We start from the raw sequence: 15,026 nt of genomic DNA on the forward strand, positions 1-15,026 counted from the left end.
TGTTGGGAGCCGACTCTTAGCCGAAAGTGGCTATCATCTTTACAGCCATCTTGAGCCATATACCCTGACAAGAGACTTGTTTCAACAGCCTGCAATAGCTGAGCGCACTCTGATAAACATCTTGTTACACTGTTTAGTGCCCCCAGCTGCCAGGTGCTCCTGGTATCCATGGCTACAAGGCACGTGACGTAGTGGCTTCAGTTGAGATTGTCCACGAGGGCAAGTCACGTGGTAAAGGGTATAAATACCCAGGATTTCCCTTCTGTAGTAGAGGAGTAGAGGAGTAGAAGAGTCGAGGAGTAGGGGAGTAGAAAGTAGGAGGTAGAAAGTAGGAGGTAGTAGGAAGAAGTAGAGGAGTACAGGAGACTGAAGGAGTGAGAATATAGTAAGAAGACAGGAGAATAAAGAAGACTTGAAGAGACTCCACCGGACTCTGGCTTGTATCTATCTTTTGCGTCTCTCGCCCCTTTTTTCCCCTTCCTCCGTCCCCACGTTCTCTCTTGCTAGACCCTGACCTGCCGACCGGAGCAGCAGAACCGGCCGGCCTTTACAAAGTAACAGAACCTGACGGCCGTTACAAAAGAAACGGCAGTTACAGGGTTGTAATGGACATAGACTGGAAAGGAAAAGAGGTAAAGATTGGTAATAGAAAAACATTATTGTAATGGATGTCCCAACAAATTCATGCTAGAATATGATGTCCAATATAATAATGAAAGAGATTATTATACTTTTAAGAGGCTATCAACCCATAGAGGTAGTTCTCTCATGAGTGGATTAATGATGCTTTTGTTGTTCTTGTTAATTCTTCAGTTGAGGCTGAGTTGTCCTTTTTAGTATAATATTTGTATTAATTCTTTTCAAATTTCATAAATGCATGCAGTACATTTTGAAAACATTCAAGCCCCACTCATTCTCTAACTCCTTCCATATTCATCCACATCCCCCCCCCCACACACACACTGAAGCTAATTCATGATTCTCATATACCAAGAGTGGGGCCATTCTTTGGAACATATTGATCTATTAATGACCTCAACCTTCAAGTAACTTGTTCTCCCAAAGCAGCCACCATCTGTCAGTACATCCTCAACTAGTGAAGAGGATTCATGAACCCCTCCCCTCTCCATGCTAAAGTGTTAGCAGGCTTGATCTTGTGCAGCTCCTGTGTGGGCAATGACAGCTAATATGAGTTCAAGATTTCAGAAGGCTGGTCATGTCCAGCAGATAGTGTACTAGTCTGTTCCTAGCAACTCTTTAGCTGTTACAGTTTTTCTGTTCTCTCTTTTGAGATGGTTCCTGAGACTTGGAGAAGAGAGTGTGTAGCTGTCCCATTTAGGGTTTAGCACTGGACAAACATTTATTCTTTGACTAGTTATGGATTTGTGCATTAACTGCTGTATAACACTGACAGTCTTCTTCTTATATGGCTGGGTGAGATGTGAGAACTGGTTGTGTCAATGAAGTACCTCCACTCGTATTTCTCTCTTCTGCATGTGCTTGCTTGCTCTTACTTGTTTTTATGTGACAAGGCACATTAAGCTCTTACAAAATCATCTCCACCCAAACTTTACAATTTCAAAATGGAAAAAATGTAGAGGAAAAAAGAAAAGAAAACCAGCTTGTACAGGAAAAAAATTACTGTACTATAACATATATACAGACAGCACACATGAATGACTGAGGTTTATCAACTACATCAGTCATATTAACTGTAACATAATTAAGTCACCTAATAAAGGATAAACATTTTAAAATTGGCTCATGGAAAAGTTCAATTTTGGATTACTGAAACAAACCTAAATTAATGTGATTTTGATAGACGAGGAATAAAGGGACAAACAGATGTATACCAGAAAAACAACAAAGAAAGTATATGGGGAATCCTGTTAACAAACAAATGTAAAGTAGGTTAAAGGGAAGAAATGTTATAATTTATAATGCTGGCATTCTAACATATAGTGAACATATGTCACTCTATATGAAGTGCACAAGTAACTAACTCTAAGAAGGAAAGGCATCCATTAAATACCAAAGAGGAAGAAAATCCAGTAAGACTGCTAGAGTTGAGCACTATTTTATCTCAGATTGTGAACTATAAATTAAGTATATATAATATGATATGATATGTATTTATTTAGTACATTTAAAGGGTTTGTGATATAATTCTGTTCATGTAGGATAGTAATACAAGTGCCTTAGCTTTAAGTTCAGAAATATTATGTAAAGCAAATGTATATGTAATGAGTTAAGTGTCCCACTTTTATCTGAGGTAATATACCTAGCATTTTTCATGTGACTATAATGGATTTTAAAGATAACACAATTTAAAATGAAAGCCATTAAAAATTCTCCTTAGAGATTTACTTTTTTAAATAACAGGACTGAAGGGTTTAAGTAGTCACCTTTTATTTTTCGTTTATTATTTTGATTGTAGCAGGTGCGTGAGGGTCTAAAGACAACTTGCAGGAGCCCGTCCTCTCCTTCCACCCTGTAGTTTCAGAGTGCTCCAATGAGCACTTTATCTGGACCCTCTCTTGGGATTTAAGATTTGTCCATCTTTTCTAGAATTATGGAGAAATAGAAATTAGGAAATCAAGTTTCAAAGTTTCTGTGAAGTTTTAAAATAAGCACTGTAGACACAAATGGCAAAAGTTAGTTATGTCAGAGGAACTGCATAGCTATATAATTTTATATTGTCTTCTTAAAATTTTGTTGTATCTTACCTTATTTATTTGACAAAGCTGTGCATATGTGGAGGTCAGAGCACAGTTTGTTGGAATTGATACATCTCTCCCACCACATGGTTCCAAGGGATAGGATACAAATCAGAGGTTTGATGGCAAGACCTTTCTTTACCCTCTGAGCTAGCTCATGAGCCCTGTACTATATCTTCCTTAACATGAGTTGTCCCACCTTTGGAGTCATCTTCTGTCTTTAGCAACTGTATTTTCTCCTAAGAAGTGCGAATATAATAAAGTTACAGACAAGTTTTATACTATATAAATTATTATAGCCATTTAATATACATGTTTCTCTGATAGGGTCAAAAGCAGAATTTGAGAAGCAACACTTTAGCTCAGAGAACAATTATTTTAGTAAAGTGTCTATTTAAAGGAGAATATGATTCGTACACAGTATTATAATGATTCATTATTAGTCATTAAATGAAAATACCTGTTTTGTCAGCATTATTTGAAAATGGCAAATCTAATGGCTGTATATCAGTTTAATGAAACTAGATAGAAGAAATACCACTGGCCCACTGTTATACAAAGCAGATCCAGTATAATGGTGAGATTATTAAATTAATTAAGTTGCCTGAATATTGATAAAATAACATTATTGGTAATAGTTACTATTGTAGATTGTATTAAGGATTTGGCAGCCTGGCCTAGTCTGTACATCTGACATTTATCTAGTTAATACATTAATCAGTCATAGTTTGCTTGCAATGTATTCTTTTGAACAGCTGCCACTTTTGTGGCATGGTTCTTGAAAGGCTCCTGTGCTAAGGACTCACTACTCAGTCCCTCAGATGGGAGGCAGTGAGGGCTTTAAAAACTACAGAATTCTGTAAAGCCTTTTAGCACATGGGGCCGTATTCTTCAGGGGATCTTGAGACTCTGGCATCTTTCTGCCTCTGTCTTTTTCAATTCCTACTCATCAAGTGGTAGGATCTAGAAAATAAAATTGCAAAGTTTCTGAAAAATAGTGATAATTTAATAATATATTAAACACACAGGGCTACAATTAGGATTAAGGCATAAATAAATAAGCCCATGATTTGGTTCCATCGAACATTTCTGCTGCACTTGCTTCCTGTTCACAGGCACTGGAGTAGAAGAGGCAATTAATCACAGACTGAAGCCTCCCAATCTAGGAGATACCAAGTTCCTTATCTCAGGTATTCTGTTAAAGTAAACGAAGACTGACGAACACGGGTGCCATTTGTTCATTAAATTGTGTCTTTTGGTTTTCAAACAGGATGTGAAATTTTGTGCTGTATTATAAAACTATATTTTAGAATCAGAAAATATAACATACTTGTTACATCCTTATTTCAGAGTAACCTAGTAGGAAATGAAAAGGAAACAAGACAATGAAAATCATTATTCTCATAATTGCTTTATTATATATATCATACTATTTTAATGGAAAAATAAGCATGGTTTCAGAGTCAAAGAGTAAGTAAAGGCACACAGTAGCGAGGAAATCATGAATTTTCTCCTATTTGTGGAAACTGACGGTTTGACTCTGTCCAAAAAAAACTTCACTATATAAAGAGAGAAATTCTATCTAATACAAAATGCCTTATGTGGAAGGCATTTTGATCATATCTGGACAAATCTGTGGGTTATTTTGGAAAATCGTCCCATGTTTTCGTCAGTAGTAATTTCTTTGTGGTTGAGCAGCTGCTTGTGACCTTAAACAAAGCAGAGCTGTGGAATGCCTGCCTGCTCTCTTCACCGACCTGTGCTTGCCAGCAATGCACAAAGGAATAGTTTCATTCCACTGGGGACATAGGTATGTTTGGGTTTGGGGAAATAACAGAGCTTTGTCGATTAGTTCTGAACCAGAACAAATAAGCCACAAGAGGGCATATTTTTCTTCATTTTATCACCCTTGTGCAAATAAAGATTACTTCTTTTAGATATCTTACGGGACCATCTTCACCACTGCCCTAAAGAATACACTCCCTCACATAGTCTGCAAGGGTGAGGGGGTGATGGGAAGAAGCAACTTAAAGGAGCTTCTTGCAAGACATACATGGAGAAATTATTTTTCCTTAAACTCCTTCCTTGGAGATTGTTTATTGATATAAGTATATTGTTGCAAATGAAAACAAAGAATCATTTATCTAACTTCTAAATTCCTGTTTCAGCAGCATCCATGTGGACTCCCATGTCAAGTATGGAACCCTTTTCAACTTCTAGCAAATTTCAAAGTCAAGGAGGTTTTTCTTTTCTGAGGTCTCAGAATTTGTGCCAAAGGGGTTGGGCTGTGTTTTTATTTTTATTTTGAAACACATTCCTCCTGAATTTAATTATTCACCACACCCCAACCCAGCTAAGTAAATATAACCCTAACATTCTGGCCTGGGAAGTCTTGAAAAATAACTGATTTTTTTTTTTTAAAGACTCTATAGTATAGTGCAACATTCTAGACAGGGTATCAGGGCAGGAACCTGAGAGAGTTGGACATTCATTCCATCTCTCTTGGTTCTGGTCTCCTCATCAGATGACTTCTTACTAGGCGGTCTCTGAGGTTCTTCCTACTATGAACGTGTGTGATTATTCATAGTATAAAAAAATCTGAGTGAAGATTTAACATGAAGTTCAGATAGCTTTGCATTCTAGTTGAGTAATCATAAATTATCTACTGTCCTTATCTCATAATGAGAAGCAGTTGTGTATGTATGTAATTAATATGTAAAAGATAAAAGTTAGTTATGCTGTTTTCCACCACTAGCTATGTATACCTAATTATTTGATGCTATAAAAATATAATGACCTAAAAATGAATGAACTTTATGATCAAATAAAATAATGTGTGTGAATGGGGGGTTCTTAATGCTTATAAGGAGAAATATCTTATAGATGATGAAGTATGCTAGCCACTTTTAGCTCATGGTATCACTTATTCTAATTAAACATAAATTATTATGTGCCCCAGATTCAGTCTTATCTTTCTGTATTGATGTGTTAATATGTAAAAGAACATCCCTAAAGTGGTGTTTGTTCTAATTTTTATGTATGCTCATGCCAGAACAAGTTTTTACACTGTTTTTTTCCACCTATGGGCATAATATTTTCAACATCTTTTTCATCCCCTTTTCTTTCAAAATAACTGAAGTTCTAGTTGGTTTTGAAATATTGCTAGAGAGAAATAAGAGTATATTTCATGAAAAGAACCACAGTCTAGTGACTTCTGCTGAACACTCCAAATTATCAGACCCAGTTAGGCTGAAGTTCTGAGCCTGGTAATTATCTTCTGCATGTCTCTGTAGAGTGGGATTCTCCATATGCAATTTACTTAAACAGTTTTTTGAAATACCTGAAAAATATGTATTTTCTCTACCCTATATTTTTCCCTAGTCTGAAGCAGACACAATTAGGTATTTCTAAATGATGATATACAATTCTCCATTCTAACTAAGGGTTGCTTGTTAATCCTAAATACTAATCCCTGGGTACAAGTTAAACTACACAACGAACCTTATGTTTTAGTAAAAACAATGTGACTCCCCCTATTCTAAGTGTCTCTACAAGAATTCAGATAGTGTCTAGTTCCATAGGCCAGGAAGCCACTTTATTTTGCGAATGATAATCTCAGAGTCCTGGAATTTTGAAAGCCACCTTAGAGTACAATTAACAAACATTCCCGGTAGGGAAAGTGCAGCAGTTGAGTGGTTCCATCTTATGCACTGTTTGCATCAGTGTATCCATACCCACAGATTGCAGAGCACCTAGCACATTTAGAACACTCTACTTAAGAACTCTGATTCTCAGTATGCTACAGACACAGCTGAGACTATTCATCATAATTTGGAACTCTGCAGTTGATTCTGCCGACTTCATGCTCAGAGTAATTAGAAGGAAAGAAAGCACAGAACCCACATCCCAGATGTTCTTTTCTCACGGTGCATTCAGAAGGGTTCATCAAATTCAACCTAAATTTGGAGTGAGGGTACGTAAAACTAAAACAGTTCAGTGCTAAATCATGAACATCCTATTAGGGTCCAGGAAAATAAACACACAAACAACCAACATGTTGTATTGCGTGCAGGCACATGCCTAACTAATTATGATATAACATGAAAAGGGTTTCTAATAATACTGAAATCAAAGTGCTTTAGGAAAACAGAAGGGAATGATTAATGCTGTAGGGGCTTTGTGGAAAGTTGAAATGATAGCAATGAGAAAGTGTCCTTTAGTGTAAGGATATTAAACTGCATGGTTTCGACATGAGGGAAGGGGGCATCAAGAGTTAACCGCAATCCTAGCTAAAAACATCGTATTCTAGCTAATAAACTCAGAAAATGTTCAAGAATTAATGAATAACTCTTTAAAGTAGAGAACTCTCCACCATGAATCCTCCCCTGGAAAAAGCCCAATGCTCTGCTGTGGGAGTTAAAAAGAGGTATCGGGTCCTTACAAGTAGTTTGAATTTTTGATGAATAGTTAATAATGTAAGCAATTAAAACAACACAAATCTAGAGGCTAATGCTAAACATACTGAAGTTATGGTTAATTGTGAAAGGAATGGACCACTGACAAGGACATTTCAGGAAGAAGTTGCTATGGGTTGAGATAGTCTGTGAAGATTTTAATTTTCCTATGTGCAAAGAGAAAAATTATGGGGTTGGTTGGTGACAGGCAAAATCAAAGTTATAGAGATCGGCAGCATGAACAGAACCTTGGTCAGAGTCAGGAAACTTAAGCCCCTCATTAGGCTGACTCTGCCACCAGCCACCTACAATGTGAAGTGACTCACTCAGCGTCTGTGGTGCCCTGTTTTCTGGGCTGGTAGGAGGCTGCTGAATTAAGTGTTTCTTTCACGCCCTTCAGCTTTTCCATCATTTTACCCTTGTCTTCTACCAACCTCAACTACCAGACAGATCCTCTGTCTTTGCAAAGGCTGCAGGGAACCTTGCGGCTCCTATGTTTAAACTCATCACACACTCAGGAGCTCCTGGTTGCTCGGTTTCTATGGGACCAATTCAAGGGAGCTCTATGTGGCAACCTAGGTTATGGTTAGCAGTAGAATTTCCCATGGTGCTGTCTACAAGACTTAATTGTACAAACCCTTTCCTTGTCCTTGTGGATGGCTCTATACTAGCCGCTGCAGTTTAAGAAATCCATCAAAGTAAGCTATTTATAGAAGATTTCCTTTCGATCTCCCCATCCGAATTGGGGGATTTTACTTTCCACAAAATATGCCCAAGGCTTGTGCTCGTATTTCTCCAGATTATTCTTGTTGTGTGGTTAAAGTTTGTAAAAATCTACAAAAGTGGGGGAGGGGGAGAGAGAGAGAGAGAGAGAGAGAGAGAGAGAGAGAGAGAGAGAGAGAGAGAGAGAGAGAATATGCTTATGAGAGCTCACCCCCACCCCATCTAGGGACAGGTGAAGACTCCATGCTGCAATGTTTCCCCCTGTCCTTCAGGGGTGTCAGTCACTGAGGAGAAATAATTCCTGATCCTGTTGCTCAATCCTTCAGGCTCAGTCACTGCAGGCCGAAGTTTTACAAAGAAACACCTGTACTCTTCCAAGGCAATTGGAATTTTTAAGAAGGCAATTGCTTTTGCCTGAGGTCCTTAGAGTACTTTCTGAAAGTGAAGGGGGATACACGGGTTCCTAAATTACCTAGGCCCAGACTAAGACGTCACAGGCTGTTTTTACTGATGGACAGATATACTATCCTCCCCGCCAAACACTCATAGATCCGGCCGGAACTACCTCCAAACTCACCCTGGACAGCGCGACATAGATAGGAAAGGTTTGCTGGCTCTAAGGGATTGCCAGCACATCAGAAGGGGCCGGGAGCTGGGGGAGGAGATTGGAGGGAGAGGTAATCCCTGGCGTTTTGAGCATCCCCTTTTTAGAAAGACGGAGTCTCTCCCAGGACAGCTGCTGCGGTCACACCACAAACTTAAAAGCCGCCCTCCTGCTTGGAGCGTGCCTTTCCTCACCACGCTCGCTGGCCTAAGCGCCAACTGGTGGTTCACTGGCCGAGAGGAGAAGCGCTCGGGGGACAGGAGCGCCCCCTGCCTTCCGGCCTGGCCGTAGCCGCGGCCTCGGTGCTCCGCCAGGGCCGCCGGCGCTCAGCGGTTAAGCCCGAGCTGCCGCTCCGAAGAACACGCGCCTGTGACCGGGTTCGCGGTCCTCTCGGTTTCCTCTAGCTGTCCCTTCCTCTCTCCCGAGCTTGCGTCATAAGGAAAGGAAAAGCGACAAGAGTTGCCAGCAGGAAGGTAAGTCTGTGTTCGAATCACCTGTTATTCCATGGGAGGGTGCTCTAACGACTTGATGTTAAGCAGGGATGTGGGGATCACTGTGGATCCCAAGTGATAATCCTCAGAGCCTGAGGTGTTGGGGACTTGTGCGGAGTTTGAGAAGGCTCTGGAGAGCGCACGGGATGCGGAGATCGGTTTGGGGATCCAATGAGCTCTGCTCCGGAGATAGTGCGACAACTGGGGCGCAGTGCCACCTCGTCACTGTGTTTCAGAATCTCATTTCGAAGTCCCTCCAGCCCGCGCTGCTGAAAGTTTGCCTCCTGGGGTTCCCTGCTTAAGAACTCTACTCTCTCCCTAGATGCGGTCTTCCGAGAACCCTCCCTACCCTGGACAGCCAAGGGAGTGTGGGTACATACTTCCAGACTCCCAACTGCAGGTTCAATAGGACCCGGGATAGTGAGGAGGTCCCGGGTGAATTAAACAAAGTGCAACTGCGCCCAGCTCGCCCCTTCTCTGTTTAGGCTGGGGACACAGGAGATGAGAGAGAGGTTGTTTTGGTTGTGGGAAAGTGAGATATGGTGCCCTTTTTCCTCGCAAAAGAATCGCGACTGGGGCTGGAATGGAAGTGCGCATCCTTCTTGTTGGGGCTGGGGTGGGGTGGGGTGGGCTGGGAGGATTTGAAGTCAGTCACCAGCCTCGAAGCTGTTAGCTGTGAAGTGAGGTAATGTTTAAGTATTCTGAAGCTAGGGAAGCTTCTGTAGCCCCAGACATGACTCCTCCTGGGCATTTGACCCAGAGGACGATGTCGAGTGTCCCCTCTTGCTCAAGGTAGCTAATTGCCCTGGGAGCCTGGAGAGCTGTTTTCAGAACTGATATTCCTGGTGACTTGTGCTAAACCTCATGGCTTTGCTTAAGACCCAGCGCTAGGGGGGACTTGACAGGAGGAGGAGACATCCCTGTGCTGTGTGGCAAGGCTATCTGGAATGTGGAGGACTGGACTGTAGCTAGATGCACTCCTGGCAACTGGAGACGCTGACCTCAGGCATTAGGTATTAAGGATGTCGGAGTTAAATTGGCAAACTTTTTACCATTTAGTGTCAATCTCTAATAAAATGCAGTATTCCTAAGTGGACTCTTCTTTCTCCACCCAAACCCTTCACATCACCCCCACCCCACCCCCAAACTGGGAACTCCTATTTGCATCAGAAAAAGAAACAGCAAATACCATGAATGGGAAGGGACCTAAACTCTCAAGTTCCAAAGAAAAAGATTCTCTTTAATATGTGCACAAGCATTGGGAAAGTGGAGAAATCAACCTGGTGAAAAGAGATTATATGTGCATAAAGGAGATGATAAGAGATCCCCACTCCTGCTGCTTTTGTGTAACCCATGGCAACTGCAGGGGCCAGGGTATTCAGAGCCTTCTCCATTTGGCATGTGGAAAGAAAAATGTGAAGGATAAGGAAGGGAGGGAGGTTTCTGTCATCACTCTGTGGAAGCCCTCAGCCCTCCCTCTCTTTCTAAAGCCAGAAGACAAGCAGGAAGGATGAAAACTGGGAGTGATCATCCACACCCATCAGTTGCTTTAGTCTCCTGTAGTTTTGGAGTCCTGGCCAGCGACAGGAGAAGTGATGATCCAGGTCAGGAGATGGGAACAGACCTTGGCCCTTAAAAAGAAAGGCCAGGAAGTGATGTGTGGTGAGATAAGGGGCGACTCAGAGGGGAGCTGAGAGACAATTAAATGGTACCCATTTAGACTGCCAAAACTTTACATGGAATTTACCCACTTATGAAATGGAAAATTGCTGGAGAAGGGAAGCGACATTTATCAAACACCCATTGTGTCCTCCGTGTGCTCTGTATAATGTTTTAATACTCTCAATATTGTGTAAATCTTCTCTTGATGATTAAAAAGGAAAAATTAGCATTGTTCTATTTGGCTTTTATGTTATTTGTAACTAATTATAATTCTTAAAAATTATGTCTACAGGAGAATTATTAAATCCCCACTTTGTTAATTTTAGAGGCCACAATAATTAGCCAACATGGTATTGATTTGTGTGAGCAAGTCTACACTGCAAGGGTTAGGACCACTCCAGGAGCTCATTTGTTAGGTTGTGGGAGGATCTCTTTCAGGAACCCAGGATAGCTTCCCATGACTCTACTGAATGGCAAGTTTTTTTGAAGGTCTCTAATAGCAACAATTTATATGTCAAGAGCACCAAATGAAGACAGCACAACTCATCTATAGACCTATAATGTTTATAATATTAAAATTCCAAATGTATACACACAGAGAGAACATTCTAGAAATTACAGTGGCTTCAATGGTGCTATTAAACAACAACAATAACAACAACAAAGTATTCTTATCCATCAGCAACTCTGATGTTGAGAATATCTGTTTTCATGAAGGTCTCCTCTGTCCCATGACCTTAGACATGGAAACCTTCATATTTGGCACCACTGTGTTCTTCATAAGGTCTGCTGCTCCTTAGAAAGAATAATGTTCAGCTCCAGATACTTTCATTCTGACTTTCTGAGGGAGAAGTCTGCTGAAAAATGTCTGTCAATGCAAATGTCTTGAGACTGTCTAGAAACTATTTAAGATGAGTAGAAACTTTGGGTGAAATGATAGAAAAGTAATTACAAAAAGTCATTTTCCTTTCCCATGTACAGAACTGCCATGTACAGAATTAAGCAAATGTTACCTAGAGAGCTTGTTCATTTTGGAGTGGGAAGTTGCACAGAGATAATCTGATTGTTGTTGTTGTGTTGTTATTGTTGTTGTTTTGTTGTTGGTGGTCTTTTATTTTGTGTGTGCAGGGCTACTTGTGTCAGAGTGATGATTATTTTTATTCTCAGGGAAAGTCTCGATTATCAACAGTGACACAGGCAAGGAAGCTTCTCTACCATAGGTTTGAACTGGAATCATCGGGAAGCTTCACTATTCCCATATCTTCTCTTCCATATTGGAACATATTCCAATTGTACTTGAAGTAAAATTCATACAGTTTTTATCTTTCATATGATTCATTGCATGGTCATGGCATATTAACTGTCATACAGTTTCCAGAAATGACTAGGCGTCTCAGTAGATAACTTCTAGGACTAGCATAATTTCATGACCTAGCACTCTTTTAGTGCTTAAATAGAATTGCTGGGCTAAGATTCCGCCATGTTCTTATGGATGTGGACTATCTTATTTCAACGGACCACTCATTCCAGCAGTAGCTTGTTTATAACAACTTCATTATTTTGGGATAAACAGAAGTTGACTAAAATTTGCTCCTCCATTTTAAGGTTTAATACTTTCATGACAAGTTCATTGGAAATAATCCTTTTAATTTAATAATTTATTCAATAAACAGAGTAGCAGAGATCTGTTTTGGTAATATTTTATTATAATTATAAATACATGGAGCTACATAAAGTACCAAATAAGGTTTAAAGGTCTTTGAGTCTTCTATATCACAAGCCTTGAGATGAAAGTAAAGTTAGAAGTCACATTTAGGGACTAGGTAGCAATAATAATCTGATGATCGACACTTAGGTGTATTTGGTGACCATAGTTTTACACACCTCACAATTTTGGTCTTTAAAATTTCCCTTCCTCTAGGAAACTGTAGCCAAATCCTCCCTTACTTTTGTGTCTTTGAAGTTCCATTAGTATTATAGTTAGATAATTCAGTAGTTTTTCTGTATATAGTGTTTCTAATTACCGACTAGATTGTAAGAATCTGAAGGGAAATGATTTCTCTTCTCTTAACTTTTAATACACTTCGTTAATACAGTACAGAGCATATACCACACTATTGAAATCTAATTAATCTATTAATAGTATTTTAAATATCTATACTATTAACAAAATAACACATTAAATAACTCTAGATTCAGACTTTATTTTCTCGATTAGAACAAGGAGATATTTTCTCATGTCTGAAATTTCACTTTCACATTAAAAATTGTTTAGAAGTTAAGGGTTTAGTGATAACACAGTGGTATAATTAACACACAGGAAGAACACAAAATGAAGAGAGCTGTGTACTACCAAAATTACCAAATTCTTGGAATTTTTGCAAGAATATAATTAGTTAGAAAGGATTTAAACTTTAATTGTAATCCACCAGATACTTAGAAAACAAGACAGTAAAAGAAATTTGTTGTAAGTAAAATATATACTTATAAGCAGCTACAGCCCTTTTAAGTTATATTGAATCCTGATAATAAAAGAGACTAATTAGTAGACATTTTACATAATTTAAATTATTAAGGAACATGTATGTACAATTGCTTTTAAAGTGATTGGTTATGTACTAAAATGTGCAGCTCTTTTGAATTATTCTGATCCTTCACTACCATTCTTTGATCATGCATTTCCACATAAATGCTTAAGTTATAGTAATGAACCAGGTAATTTTCAAGCAGGTTGCTAATTTTCCATTAGTAAATGCCTTCAGTCTGCTCATTCAAATGCAACATTCCATAAGATATACATAGGAGCCTTAATCTGAAAGGAATGAGTAAGGCAAAGTGTGAAGTGACTCACTGACCTTGGAAGTCTTACCTGGAAGAATATGAATCTTCCCGAAGAAATCATCTTCTTTTGTGTCACCTTCTGCTTTGGAAAACAGAAGCAACTTCCTTTATTTCCCTTGTTTCTTCAGGAAGAGAGTTAGCCTAGTAATTTTAAAATCTAATATTTTAATAATTAATGCCATGTAACATTTTCACAGGCAAATCACAGGGAAAGTAGAAATGTTATCTTAGTTCATCAAAATTTATCTGAATGGAACCATGCATCTTAATGTAGTAAGCCAATAAAGCACACACATGTGCACACATATGCATACACATACACCAAACAGGTAAACAAAACTAAGTTATTCAGCTTCTTAAATTAAAGAAGTAAGATTACTTATGTCGTCAATGAATTTGTATTATTTTGTATGAAAATGGCCTTGATACTTTACCATGAAGAGATTGATATATATATATTTTTTGCATCATAACTACCGGTAATCATTGACTGCTGAGAAAATGAGAATATATTTTCTAGAAAGTTCAAAAGTTCCCTTGTGAGCTATCCACCCCAAGTAGTCATCCCTGAACATATATGCCTATAAGCAGCAGCAACTGACACAGTGAGTTGGATAAGTATGTGTGACTGTGAGCTTTTGTATAGACATGTTTAAGAGTAATTAAGTCATGAGTACAAAAGAGCCCAGGGGGAGTGGGGAGCTGGAACAGGGAAGTGAAGAGGTAGAAATAATGCAAATAAAGTACTCATGTATGACATTCTCAAGCATTAAAAAGGCACAGCTGCATTCATGTGTAATGATGAACTGATTGCAAACTAAATCTACATAACCCATCCTTTATGTCATATATCATGTATAAAACTAGCTTAAGGTTTTACTTTCTTTTTTTATCCTTATCAATAAAAATGGTCTATATGTATTAAATTCAGGTATTATGAAGTTTGGTATTTATTATTGTTGTTTTTGTCAGGAGATATTTATTAATCATATATAAAATAATTAATCTGTGGAACTAACATGTTCGAAGAGGCATTAAAACTTTTTAAAGAAATAATATTCTTATTAAAGACAGCACTTTTATATGTGGGAACAAAAAAGATAGTTGGGGCTCCAATTTCTCCTGTGATAATAACTTCTAGATGAGGAAAAATGATACTAATTCAGGTTTTCTTGTTGAAATAATGTGTATAGTTTTAGAAAGTTTCTAGAATTCTTGTTTTAGACAATTTTCAATACAGAAATGGTTCAGAATCATCAATTCAAAATGAATAAGTGATAAAAAGCAAAATTTAGAGTCAACAAAAGAAGTCAGAGTACAACGTAGATAATGCAAAAAACTAGAGTGGGTTCTAGAGGAATTGCTCTACCTTCTCAGTGTTTCTAGAAATCTAAAATTATTCTAGAGAATCATGGTTAAAGCACGCATTAAAAAAGCATACCGAAGGTGAATTATTCTCTGACGAGCAGGGTTAAGAGTTCTATCTATCTATCTATCTATCTATCTATCTATCTATCTATCTATCTATCTATCT

General features: G+C 38.6%; 1 protein-coding gene across 1 annotated transcript in view; it reads left to right on the plus strand.

Moving 5' to 3' along the window:
* Positions 1-8,463: 8,463 nt before the first annotated feature.
* Sema3d (semaphorin 3D) overlaps positions 8,464-15,026 on the plus strand; it is a 187,857-nt gene continuing 181,294 nt past the window's right edge. The window contains exon 1 of the mRNA XM_028776078.1: positions 8,464-8,971. The gene's annotated coding sequence lies outside the window, so the exon portion shown is untranslated. The remainder of the gene's footprint in view (positions 8,972-15,026) is intronic.

The sequence above is a fragment of the Grammomys surdaster genome, unplaced genomic scaffold (genome assembly GCF_004785775.1).
Source record: "Grammomys surdaster isolate TR1022 unplaced genomic scaffold, NIH_TR_1.0 264, whole genome shotgun sequence".
Taxonomy (NCBI): Eukaryota; Metazoa; Chordata; class Mammalia; order Rodentia; family Muridae; genus Grammomys; species Grammomys surdaster.